This window comes from Hippocampus guttulatus, chromosome 7, assembly GCF_054856545.1.
Source record: "Hippocampus guttulatus isolate MCC_2025c chromosome 7, RoL_Hgut_1.0, whole genome shotgun sequence".
NCBI classification, from domain to species: Eukaryota; Metazoa; Chordata; class Actinopteri; order Syngnathiformes; family Syngnathidae; genus Hippocampus; species Hippocampus guttulatus.
Window position 1 is genome coordinate 16,490,719 of NC_141267.1, and position 12,985 is coordinate 16,503,703.

Sequence of the window (12,985 nt, forward strand, 5' to 3'; positions counted from 1 at the left end):
CAAACACAGACATGAAACATCTAAATACAAATTACAAAACAATGAATTAAAGACAAAAGCTATGAAGACAATAGATTCAACTAAAAGGCACACAAAACTTGTGGGCTCACATCCACAAGGGGCTAAATATCCTTAGAAGTCTTGCTTGTCTCCTTCTTCTTTCGTTGAGTCAGTAGTTAACTATGCGTTTGGTGTTATCTTTGTTTCATAATGGCTGCGCAGAGCTCACAAATTAGTTGTCTGTTTGAGTGTGTGTTGGTGAATGCACATGTCAATTAGTGGCTTTGTAACACTTTATTATTGTTTCCATTATTTCCGAAAGGGAAAATGGGAGTGGGTTCAAACATTGGATATTCCACAATATTCATAATTTGCCCTCGAGTGAACCCACCAACCTTAAGCCTAATTGCATCCCAAATCGTTTTTCAATGCAAAATGAATCATTTCTTTCGTGTTGCATGCCTGCGGTGGATCCGCACAGAGACACAAGTCAATCATGTTTGCGGAGTGCATTGCTGCTTTTCATTGGCCATCTTACAAATGCAGTGGGGGGGGGGGGGGGGGGCATTGTTGTCATTGAAATTCTGAAAGCAAAGGTTGTGTAATGTCCGTTAAAGGGTAGCAGAGGCTACCTTAAGGTTACTGAGCTGTGAGACATCAAGTTTTACAGCATATCCAAAGCCGCCATCTATGTATTGAACGTGCGTCAGCACTTTGCTTCTGACTTTGACAGACAGGTTAATTGACCTAATGGGCGAATTCCTTCGACTGTCTCTCTGTGCCAGTGAAGGAGACACAAAGGCAAAGACGGCTTTTTTTTTTTTTTTAATCTTTGATTCATTCCAGGGGCATTACAGGTTGATGTATGCCGTCACACTTAATGAAAAGCCTGGTTTGGCAGTTTTGAATTTACATTTATATAACTTTATTTTAACCTCTGATCCTAAACATGGAAATACTGCTTTCTTTAGTCAGAAAGTCCAACAAAGCAGAAATCAATTAAGAATAAAGCAAGCAAATGCAATGGGATGTGAGATTTCGCGTGAGCAGGATTTCAACAGAAATTATATTCTTCAAGTCTCTATAATTTTTTTCCTCCCTGCATATTATTGCTTTTGGCAACAAGGATGCGTTCACACCTGGTTGGCCAATCGTTGGCTTTCTCCGGTCCAAATCAGTTTATGGCTTGTAAACAATGTCCATGTGCCTCCCTCGTTCGGGTCATGATCGCACAATAAAAAAATTCATGCACACTAAAATGCACAACAAGCCAGGTGCTTTCACTCTCTTCTTTAACTCGGTATAAGAATACAAATGGGAAGGTTGGATCAGGAGTGACAAACAAATTAAATACACGCCAAATGGATCAAAATAGTTTTTGTTTAGAACGTGGATTTTTAAAAGATGTGAACAGCACACCAGCAAATAGGCGAGTGCGCTTCAAAAGACTTTTGCAAAACTTAACATGGCAAAAAATAATGACCATCTATGAGGATGCCAACTGCTAACATGCTAAACCTAAGACATATCCTTTAACTCAGCCAAATAATCCGTTTACACGCGACCTTTCACTTATTGATGTACTCATTTTGTTTGTGTTCGGGTAATTTGACGGGAAAGTAGATTGACACTGTTTTTTTTGAACATTATACTGAGAATTTCACATTTGAGCAAAGAGTAATTTCTTCAGCTTTGTCCCGTAGAGAAATATAATAAAATATTTACAAAAATGTGAAAGGTGTGCTCACATTTGTGAGATGCTGAAAGTGTGTTTAGGAACCATTGATTTGCTCTGTTTACACCTGTACAAACGAAACTAGAGTTCCTTTCAAAAAAAGTGGTGTGAGTCTGACATACAGTAACTATGAGTATGATACATAGCCCAACTGTGTGAAAGTAGTCAGATAATATTGCTTACGGTAATTCACCCTTTTAGGGACAGCGGTTACTACAGTGGACAACATCTTATCATGTTATCAGGTTACAGGGTGCATGAAAGGGGTTTTTTTTGGGGGGGGGGGGTTTTGTGAGATTGCTTCACACGGGATGGGAAGACAAGAAAAAAAAAGAGCGGTCATAATTAACATGCACTAAGCAGCTCAGTAGTGTTTACATCTCCTGTGGAGTTACTTCAAAACATGTTCAGTCGCCGAAGCAAACCAAGAAAGGAGCATAGCGCCCCCAACAAAGAAAAACAAAACAAAACAGCAGCAGGATACCGGACAGCTGAATAGGAATACAAAGTACAACACCAAGCCCCTGTCCGTTGTCTGGCCCCTCCAATCACTGCTTGACTTTCATTAATTCAGCACACAAAACAGTTACCAGATGTCATTATTTATTTAGAGTATTTAATGGGCAAAATGCTTCCTTTGAATAATACATTTATAGGGTGGCTTTCGGGGTGGCGCGCGCGTGTGTGTGTGTGTGTGTGCGTGGAGGGGGCTCGCTTGATGAATATTCACATGCTGTAAAGGATGGAGGTGGGGAGGATATTTGGCTCAGCTGCACCACTCGTTCACTCGGCTCTTTTGGCGACAGCGGGATCAATATGGCCCGAGCCACGCGTGTACTGCGCCATTGGACGAGCTAAAGCCGCTCTGAGCCAGTTAGGCTCGTCTCCCTCTGCTGGGAGAGGGGCTGGACACTGAGCTGTCAATCAAGCGGATGGATAGACAGCGTCGTTTTGATTACGCCAATAAAATGGCCACGAGGTGATGAGTGGGGGGATATTTGTACGGCATTCAACACAGGACCCCCTCATCAGAAATTCCAATTCAACATGAACATCTTCGGGGTTGCAATTTGGTTGGGATTTTATACTTTTAATTATGGGAAGCTTTTCTTATGTTTGTATGGTAATTTACACATTGATGATGAGAAACAAGGCAAACTTCACGAACAACACCCTTTGTTTGATGATGTGTTAAAATTTAAGGGGGGGCTTGTCAGGTTTTGAGTTTTTCGCTCAGTATTATTGCGTTATCTATGTGTGGCCATCCACCAGGGATAATGTCACTGTCCTAATTGATAAAAACTCAATAAAAATAACTTTTACCTGTTCATGAAAATCTTTTCAAATCAGGTCGCAATTTGTCGTGATTTCTTGTTAGATTTGATGTGACAAAATCTGTCTGTGACTTATTTGATGGTAGAAAGGTGTTCTGTAAAGAAAAGATTGCATTGTGCTTGTATGGCAATCCACCTAAAGATAATGTCACTGAATTGTCAGAAATTTAAATACAACATGAACATCTTAGGTGTTCAGATATGCTGTGAAAATTCATAATGCAGTATAATCAACGGTTGCTTGTTGTTGCTCTTGTTCCACTTGATGTATTGGGAACTTGGCCATTTATTACCCAAAATCGCCATTGTAACACCCAGATATCTTGCGCGAGGTCTTCCATAATGAAAACCGCTCCACAATGACACAGAGTGGCCTCCTTTGTTGGATTTCAGCAAACTTTACTTACTTACTTTAGCTTCGGCTTTGGTAAAAATTGTTCTATTCGCACTTTCCCATTGCAGGTTTTAAAGAAAAATCTCTTCAGTTTCCATTCACGTGCTTACCTGTGACTCAAGTGTAAAATCGAATCCCCCCTTGTCTGTGTCCGGATTACGCTTCGCTCAGCCAGGCAGAACGTGGCAACATTGAAGAAAAAGGTGACAGCCGCAACCTCAAGAGAAGAGTAGATCACAATGCTAGACAGACTCAAGAAGAGGACGGAAAGGAAAGAAGAACAAGTCCTCTTGGGGTGTCACGACGACACCAAAATCGGCGATTACTCATCCGGAAAATATCGAAATGTTGGGAACCGGATGACACAAAGGAACAAATCTCAGGAAAACAATGACATAAAGAACAGAGCTTGTGATCCGCAACATGAATTGTAGCGCGACCAACTAAAATATGCATGAGGGCCGAAGAAGCAGGAGGCAATGATAGCAATGGGTCATTGTCACACAAAGGCCCCGCACATGGCCGCTCAAGCGGACACAATTCAAATGAAGTCCTGAGCAATGAGCCAGCTGATCTGGAGATACAGGCTTTGGTCATGAAGAAGGACACCGGGCAGGTACATTTAAAAACGTCACAACCCAGGAAGAAGGAAGGAATTCGTCTTCGGTAGCAAACAAACAAGCAAAAATGTTCAATATTTATATTATTTAAAAAAAAGATGAAACATGACCAACATGACTTGTTTGATAAAACAACTTATTGTGGATAGTGGATTGTGAATTTTTTTTTAGCAGCAATTAGGCACTTATAGCACACCGAAGGTGGGAGGAAGCACCTTATAAAACACACGTAAGCACGCAGACTCAGCTCCACACCTGAGGGGCTTGAGCTGAGATTTGAACCTTGAACCTCAGAACTGTGAGCAAAACATGCTAACCGCAAGCACAAAATACCTCATTTTGTAAATTCAGCAATGCATGACCAATGTTGCTAAGCGCAAACAGCTTTCCATTCTGTCACTAAGTCTCTTTCAGGCACCTTCAAAAGTTGAGTCATTTTACTTTATGGTATCTACCAAACGGTTGGTGCTCATTTTCTTTGTTGAAATGAATTGAAAAACGATGAAAGTTACACACACAATATCACACCGCATAATCCCTCAATGCCGAGTGTGAAAGGAATACTGTACACGTCTCACGTCTAAGTGACAGTGTGATAATGTGCCCCAACAACTTGATTCCAAAGAGCTCCTCTAACCAGTCAAATAATACCAAGAAACATTATAAAGCACATCGCACCTAAGGCTGGTTCATGTACAGACAACCAAAACAAATCAAATCAATCGCAATTAGTGTTGAAAAGTTCATGACGCTGAACGGAAATGCTATAGAATTAAGGGAACTGCAAAATATGAACAGTGGAAAAATAAGATAATGAGAATCGGTGAGGGCCGTGATGATGTCACATCATGGCCGTCCCGTATTGAAGTACTTATTTTGAAGACATTTTGAAGTTGGGATGCTTCGGATAAGCCAAGAAATGTGGAGGCAAAAGTTGGGAAAAGGTGAAACACTGAAAAATGGGAATGTTGCGAATGCGACTACAAATGTGAGGTGAATGAGCTCAACATTTCGAAGTTGGCCTGATTTGAATAATTGAATAAGGAGAGGAATACGGAAGCAGGAGATCAATTTGGAAAATAGTTACTTTCATTCTCGGTGGGGGTTTTTCATTCAATTTCAATATTGAGAACTGGGGATACCCTAATAAATAAAAAAAATACAGTCATATGAACGAGCTGGGTATTGACATTGGAATGGTTTGAATGAGAGAAATGTGGAAGGATTTGCCACAAAAAAATTGTCACAATAGTGATCATAACAACATCTGTGTTAGTTTTGGGGAATTTTGTTTCTGAAAAGGTGAAAAGTGACCTTCCACCATGTCTTGAATGAGCTGAACAGTTAAAGTTGGATGACAAAATAAGTGGAGAAATGTGCCGTTTGGGTATTGGAATGTTGAAGTTTTAGATGGACTAAAAAGTGTCATAATAATCAGAAAAAATAATTGGTGCAGAATAACAAGAATAAATGATCTTCACCCAATTATTGTACAATATATCATCAGGCGCATCCTCTACTGTATATTTTTTTTTTCTTTCCAAATTTCCAAGTGCAGCCAAAAGTCAGCATGCTTGAAAATCTCTCAGCATTAGAGGCAAACTCACCTTCCGGCAGAGGTGAGGTCCGGTCCAGAGGAATGCAGTGCGATGCTCGCGCAGCCTTCCCAGAGCCTTAGGATGTGATGCAAGTGGTAGTGAGCCACAGGGCATCCAAAAAAAAAAAAAAAAAAGTCGATAAAAACGTGTGTGGAAAAGAAAACACAGCCACACTCGCTGTTGGTCTTTATCCGTGAAAGAGGAGCGGCATCCGTGTGTGACTCCTGGAGGAGGAGGAGGAGAAAAGGAGGAAGAGTGAGTGAGTGGACGGTGGAGATGAGGAGCTCCGGAGCGGTGCTCACCTCTCCGGCAGCTGAGCGCAACTGAACAAAAGAGCGAGCTGCAGTATTCTAATGAGTGTTAGCGGCAGCAGGAAGAGGAGGAGCAGGCTGAGGAGATGGGGCGGCGTAGGGGTTCTTACAAGAAAAGGGGAGGAGGGGGTTATAGATCACAAGTTACTGCATGAAAGCTCAAATCATACAATTTGGACAATTCTTCCAGTTTCTTTATGTCTTGTACTAATGCAATTTGTTTGCCTGCTGTAATTTACGTGCGGTGGTGCCTCGACTCAGGAGTTTAATTTGTTCCATGGCCACACTCGCAATGCAAAACGCCTGCATCTCAAATCAGTTTTTCCTATTAAAATGAATGCAAAGACCATTAATTTGTTGCAGCCACACAAAAAACACCAATGAATATTTTTGATTTTGAATTAAAATAAAACACTCAGCACTTAACATTGTTGCACGTGCCATAGAAAACGTACAGTAACAACAAAATTAAACAGCATGTAAAGAAACAGTTTGTGCATCCAAAAAACACTTCCTGTCATATTTGTAAAAAAAATTGACAAACAAAAAAAAAACACCGCTGCAATGGAAAAACAACCAGAGATTGTTTTCACATTTAATATTTATCAAAAACTACTTGTCAAATCATAATAACTTTTTATTTTTAAACAAATATGACAAAAAGTGATCTACCTTTAAAATATTGCTAACTTTCCATCTAACGTCCATACTGCTGGCAACAAAAGTGAGTACAGTTACATGTTTGTCTGGGTTTTTTATGCTAGTGATTGTGCCTTATTCGGTTCTATCTTGTTCTGTCAGAGCACTTTGAAAACGTGTCGTTGTAGGTGCTAAATAAACAAAGTCACGATTATTTTTATCAGTAATAGTAGGAGTATTTTTTATTTCCAATGAACGTGCAGACCCTCACTAAAAATATGAACAGACGACTTGTTTCTCGTTAAAATGGAGAGAGAGGGAAGAGCGCTACAGTTAAAAGATCTGGCAGAAACGGCGTCGTCATACATACAGAACAAGGAGGCGCTTTGGAGCGTCGAAAGTATAATGATCCCCCAGGAGGGCACGCGTGCATGCATGCAGGCAAAGCAGGCAGGGGGTGGCTTGTGTTTCTCTCCCTTCAAGGCGATTTTGCTTTTATTGCGATATATCTTTTGTTAACAAAACGCTCTCATTGGAGACGTTGCTAACGCTCGTTTCAACATGGTGGCGGTTAGTCAAGCATCGGGAGCTGTCCGTGGTGCTGACTGAGTGAGCCCAAATAATTGGTCACTGAAAAAGTGGAAGGAGGACGATGAAAAAAAAATCATACAAATGTAAATACATTTAGCCAAGATCCTTTTGTACCATTTAATCTTCAATGTTAAGACCACGAAGCTATGTTTTAAAGCTTCGTTTTTATGTGTCCGCTCTTCTCGAAATGACCCGAACTACCAAACAATAGAGGAAATGCTGAAAGTAATCCCAACATTTTAAAAAGGCGTCTCTATTGACCCCATGACAACCCAGCTTGTTGTGTTTATTTTGTGTAGTTGCTACATCATACTCTTAAATGCATATTTGATGTGGCGGCTGGAGATTTTCAAACCCCACGCATTGCTTGGAAGCGTCCTTTGGCTGGAGTTTATTACATTTTCTGCATGACTTAATTAGACAAACACAGAGGCGAATTAATCCCAGGGAAAATGTCTTATTAAAAAAACACTGTACAGCCACCCCTGAATCCCACTGAAATAATTACTCATGTTTGCCCCTGAGAGGTTTTATTTTGAAGGGGGGATATAAAGTTATACTCCGAGTTACACCCGTTTGAGATGGCGGCTTTGTTTGCGCAGAGACAACATCCCGAAGGCGGAAAATAAATCCGCCTCTAGATCAGACAACAACAGGCATCAACCCAGACGTATTCCTGGTAAACACCCTGGAAACATCTTGAATGAACAATAAGATGACAACGCGTGTATCATTTTTCAAACGAATATGGTGCATCATTGCAGATAAGAAAGTGTGATCATAAATCATTGTAATCAACGACTACTCTGCCCACAAAGATGTGCAAAACCATCGCTAATAACAATTGTAATGTCCCTGCAAGTGATCAATGTGCGCATTCAATCACTTCACTGAACAAACAGGAAACAAACATGGAAACGCGTCTAAACACGAGTTGCTGACTCGCATCGAGTCACTCGCGCAGCCTGCCCAACGGGTTAGCAGGTTAACAGTGAATCAAAACTACACTCTCAGTCACTTATCCAGCCTAGGCCCCGCTTTTCAAGCCATGCACACCCAAAGTCACAGATAGTACAGTACCCCATTCAGAACGAAAATAATCCCTGCACCTCACCTGCACATCATTTTGTTTAATAATGCCAAATATTTTTAAAAATCCAATTAATTACTTAATTGATAATTGGCAGAGTATCAAGCCTAAGAATATTTGATAGCTACACTCCTGAATTTAAAAAGCGACCGTTATTTATTGTTTTCGGGGGGGGGGGGGGGCAACGAGTCGTTTATTCATCTAAGTCGTTTACAGTAATTAATTGTGCATTTCCACTGGAAAGATTTTACGCTATAACTTGACATTTTTTTTTAATCTTGTGTGCTTGGACTGTGGGATTTTTAAAAATTTTATTGCAGGGTAATTAATCAGAGATCAAAGAAAGACCTCACCAGTGGAGGGCTACTTTTTGAGAGGTCTTAAATCCTTTGGCCCGGCCGGCTCTGCAGCGCTGAACGTAAACTCCCTTCCAGAAGTATTTGAACAGGTCGGCTAATTGCTTTCCTCGCCACTCTTACACTCTCTGAAACTCACAACACATGAGCAACAATTACAGCCACAGGACAACAACAGTCGCACACCATCAGTGGGTCACAGGCAATTAGGATGTGCAATTATATGTTCTGATACTTTTCCATCTGAAAACTATTTCATGCACCCTGTAACCTGATAACATGATAAACTGTTCACTGTAGTAACCGCTGTCTCTGAAAGGGTTAATGCTCTCCCTCTGATTCAAATGTTAATACAGCAAAATCTCAAACGTTGATCTCTTCGGATATCAAACGCAACTATCTTCGGTCTGCAGGAAATGTTGTGGAATTAGCCACACTGATGCAACTTCGGAAAATCGGAAAATTCCAGGAAAAATTCCGGTTGATCTTTAGGCGGGAAACGTGGCCGACCTCGAATACCATTCATAAGCCAGAGGATCGTCACGAAAACAATGAATCAAACAGAGTCGTCTTTCCTTCACCGCATATAAGAACCTGCTTATCCATCGAAACGTGGCCACAATGGAAACAGCACAGACAGATGAGAGATGAGCTTGTGACTCCACGTGGCTTGCCTGCCGAGCACCAACAAGGACAATTAAAGAGCGGTAAAATCAAGTCAACCTTGAACGAAGGGGGCGATAAAACCCGGTTTGCGAAGACATGTCATTCGAATCAATTAAAGTGGATTACAAGTCAACATCAATGTAATTGTCATTGCGAGACTGTACCCCCGAAGGTGCGGGTTGAGTGGGCTAATTGGGCAAAAGGGCAGGGAAGGGATGCTCTCTTGGATAGTGGCAGCCATGTTTGATAAAATTGGCTGGTGGTTAGAAACACGGCGATAGGGACCGCAAAAGGAGTATGTGCGCTCGAGGGAGGTGGTTAAGTAAAAATAATGCGGTTGGAGGTTTTTGAGGTTAGAAGCGCTGATGGGGACTTCACAGCTGAGTGACCTGCATACGACAGACGCAAGCACTAAAAGGCAATCAGCAAAACACACTCAGTCATTTGTCATCCACCGCCTGATTGAAGGCGAGATTACCTGAATGTAGAGTGTGAGGGGTGTACAGGGCTAGTGGGGGGCAAAGGAAGTAGAGGGCAAGAGGGAGGTGCACAAAGGCAGGAGGAAAGGAATTATGGAGAATGCTAAAGGTATAGCAACGAAAAGTCTCAATAGAGGTGAGGAAGCGACAATGATACAAAAACTCCCCACACAATTAAGTTTTCAAATTTGATTGTGTTTTTTTTTCCATTTTTAACGTAAATATGAATCACCCAGAAAGCGTGTTCACCAGTCGAGCGATCGCTCACTCTGCTGATGTTTGCTTTGGACATTTACGAAGGATTATTAAAAGCTGACAAAAGCAAGCGTCCTTGGATCAGTTCTTTATAAAACCACTTCTGAGAGAGAACATGAACTAAAGAGGGCGAAAACGACAAGGACACAGTTAAAAGTTAAATGACCATCATTTTTATTCTTTACTCTATTCTTTGTTTTATGCACAAGCACAACTCTCATTAATTGGCAATAATCGAATTGTAACATGTATTTGCTATACATATGGATGCATTTTTATGCTTTAGAAAACATTTATGTCTGAATTTTGGAGGAGCTTGGAACAGATTCGGGCATTTACATGGAAAACGCGTCTCTGCTTACAAAATTTTCTCGTTAAGTAATTTCTTCCAGAACACAATTTCGTAAGTAGAGGTACCATTGAATAATAAATAAAAAATCACAAAATGCGGTGTCAACTTTCTTCGCAGGCCATGATAGTCAAAGGACAAGTAAAATCTCAGAGGAATGGTTCTGAAAACGTCTAAGCCATAAATGTTCCGAATAAATAATAATAAGCATTTGTTGAATCCCATTTTGTCATCAATTTTGTACGGCCCGGAGGAGGACTTGGGCCTCTGAGGGGACAAAGGGTCCCATCCCGGCTGAAAATGAGGATTTAATGATGGCGTGCAGGTGGGGGCAAGTGATCTATAATGAATGAAGCTGAGGAGGAGCTAAAAGGCTGTTGGGGGGCTATAGACGGAGAGGGGATTCTCTGTTTCTCTAATAAACACAGAACCCCAGTTTAAGGCTCTCTAACGGAGGCACAATGGCTTTATGTTTATTGATGTTTCCAACTCGAGTACAAGCGCAATACAAGCAGGAGTGTGGACAAAAGGCTTTTGCAGCAAAGAGTCCATTGTGCGTTTTTCTTTTTTGCTTTTAATCTCTCTTTTCAAACTAAATAATAGGCATAATGCATTGTGGCTTGTCTCCCAAACAAAAAGGACAAAGGGGGAGCTGGAACATCCAATTTTATTCCGATGAGATTTGGCGAACATAACCTGCTTCGAATCAAAGCTACAATACAGCTGATGAAATGGACTGACTTGACCTATCCACCTTTTACAATCATTTCCAAATCAACTACCAGTCCGAACTTGCTTGAGTCACTCACTACTAAACTCTCAGTTGAGATGTAACACTTCCTTGTCACCTAATAATTGTAAATTTCCCAAGTGTGGGACAAATAAAGGATATCTTATCTTAATTACCGTGCTACTTTACAACTTAGACAGGTCTTTGGCGGCATCTCTGGGCCAAGCACGTCGTCACTTCAAACTTAAGACTATCCATCAAGTACGTTGCAATCTTTGTTGGAACAGATTTAGCAGAAACAGCTCATGATGAGGAAAATATCGTCATTTTTGCCAGTTCCTCTGCAACATTCCATTGCAATGTTTTGCACCATCACTGGCATGTGTTTTTCCTGGCAACCCAAACGCTTCCTCCCTTTCCCGTCTGCCTTGGATACCGACCAAGCAGTGTGATGAAATAAAATCACACCCGCTGCACCGATAACGTCAAACACATTCAGCCGTGTTTTCCCCTGAATCAGATAACATGTTAAAATCTCCGTGGCCAAAGTGTTCCTCTGCTCTCGTTAACGTACTGAAATGTTAATTAGGCTTAATAGCAGTAAGTCACCTTGCAAGAAGAGGAAATGATTTTATCATCAACCCCTGATCATGATAAAAATGCATTCAATGAATTGATTAACAATAATTCAGAGGGTTCGCTGCTCGCCGATGTCATATTTATGAATGAAATACGAAGGCATCCACTTCGCATATCAGCAGGGCTCTGTCTGCCTGTGACACGAAAATTGCATTACATTCCCTGCACCATGACTTAGACCTGGTTTCACCTGTTCTAAAGTCTAGTTTACTTTACGTCACAGCTTTCTGGGCACGAAGTCTCAACTCCACCAGTTAATCCGTATATCCCGATAATACTGTCATCACTGTCCAGATAGTGCCATAATATCACATTTTGGTTACATATTTTATGCTAATTTGTCATCATAATTCGTAAGAACATGTATTTTGAGCAAATATTGGCTTATCGTCCTGTGCCATGCTCCTCCGCCCACTTCCGAGGGAAACGATGATAACTAATTAGCCATTGATGGATTAACTGCGTGGTGTTGAGCAAGCATCTCATTAAGGAAGTGCATGAAAATGACGGGGGGGGGGGGGGGGGGGACAGATGATGGGGAAATTAGGGAATGAGATGTTATGGTTTAGAAGATGGCCAGTAGTAATGTGACTTATACATGCTTTTAGAGTTAATATGATATATATATAGAAAAAAAAATAATAATTCTGGCAAAGATATTTTATGATATTGCAAAACACAATGTGGAGTATAAAACAAAGCTCACTTTTACTTTAGATATACTGTATGTCTTTTGCACATTCATCAATCATTGAACTGCTCCACTTGGGTGATTTTACATTTCGAACATACTAATACCCGAGTAACTTAGAAAAACCACTTGAATGCATCACGCAAGCAAAATACAACACTGGAGGAAAATGAGGGTCTCTTGTATTCGCTCTCAACCACGTAGGGAAGCTAATTGCAATGGGGGGGGGGGGGGGGGGAGACTGAGGGCAACAAGAAATGGGGCTGCTGCAGCAAATCAGACACTGGAGGATAATACTAACGTTAAGGGGTGCGTCTGTCAATCTGAGCTGGTAATGAAGTTCTTATGAATTGTGACAGTTTGAGCCCAACACCAATCACTTACAGTACTTTCCTACAGAAAATAGAAAAAAAAATGCTTTGAGCTCAGAACAATGTGGAAGTCGACCAGCATCACTTGACTGTTTGTGCTCCACTTTTTTCAATGTCAAAGCGATAATTCGAGGGAG

General features: G+C 41.0%; 1 protein-coding gene across 1 annotated transcript in view; it reads right to left on the minus strand.

Moving 5' to 3' along the window:
• The window catches only part of ncanb (neurocan b), a 103,980-nt gene extending 98,179 nt beyond the window's left edge, over positions 1 to 5,801 (minus strand). Inside the window, exon 1 of the mRNA XM_086115960.1 lies at positions 5,691 to 5,801. The gene's annotated coding sequence lies outside the window, so the exon portion shown is untranslated. The remainder of the gene's footprint in view (positions 1 to 5,690) is intronic.
• Positions 5,802 to 12,985: the final 7,184 nt, after the last annotated feature.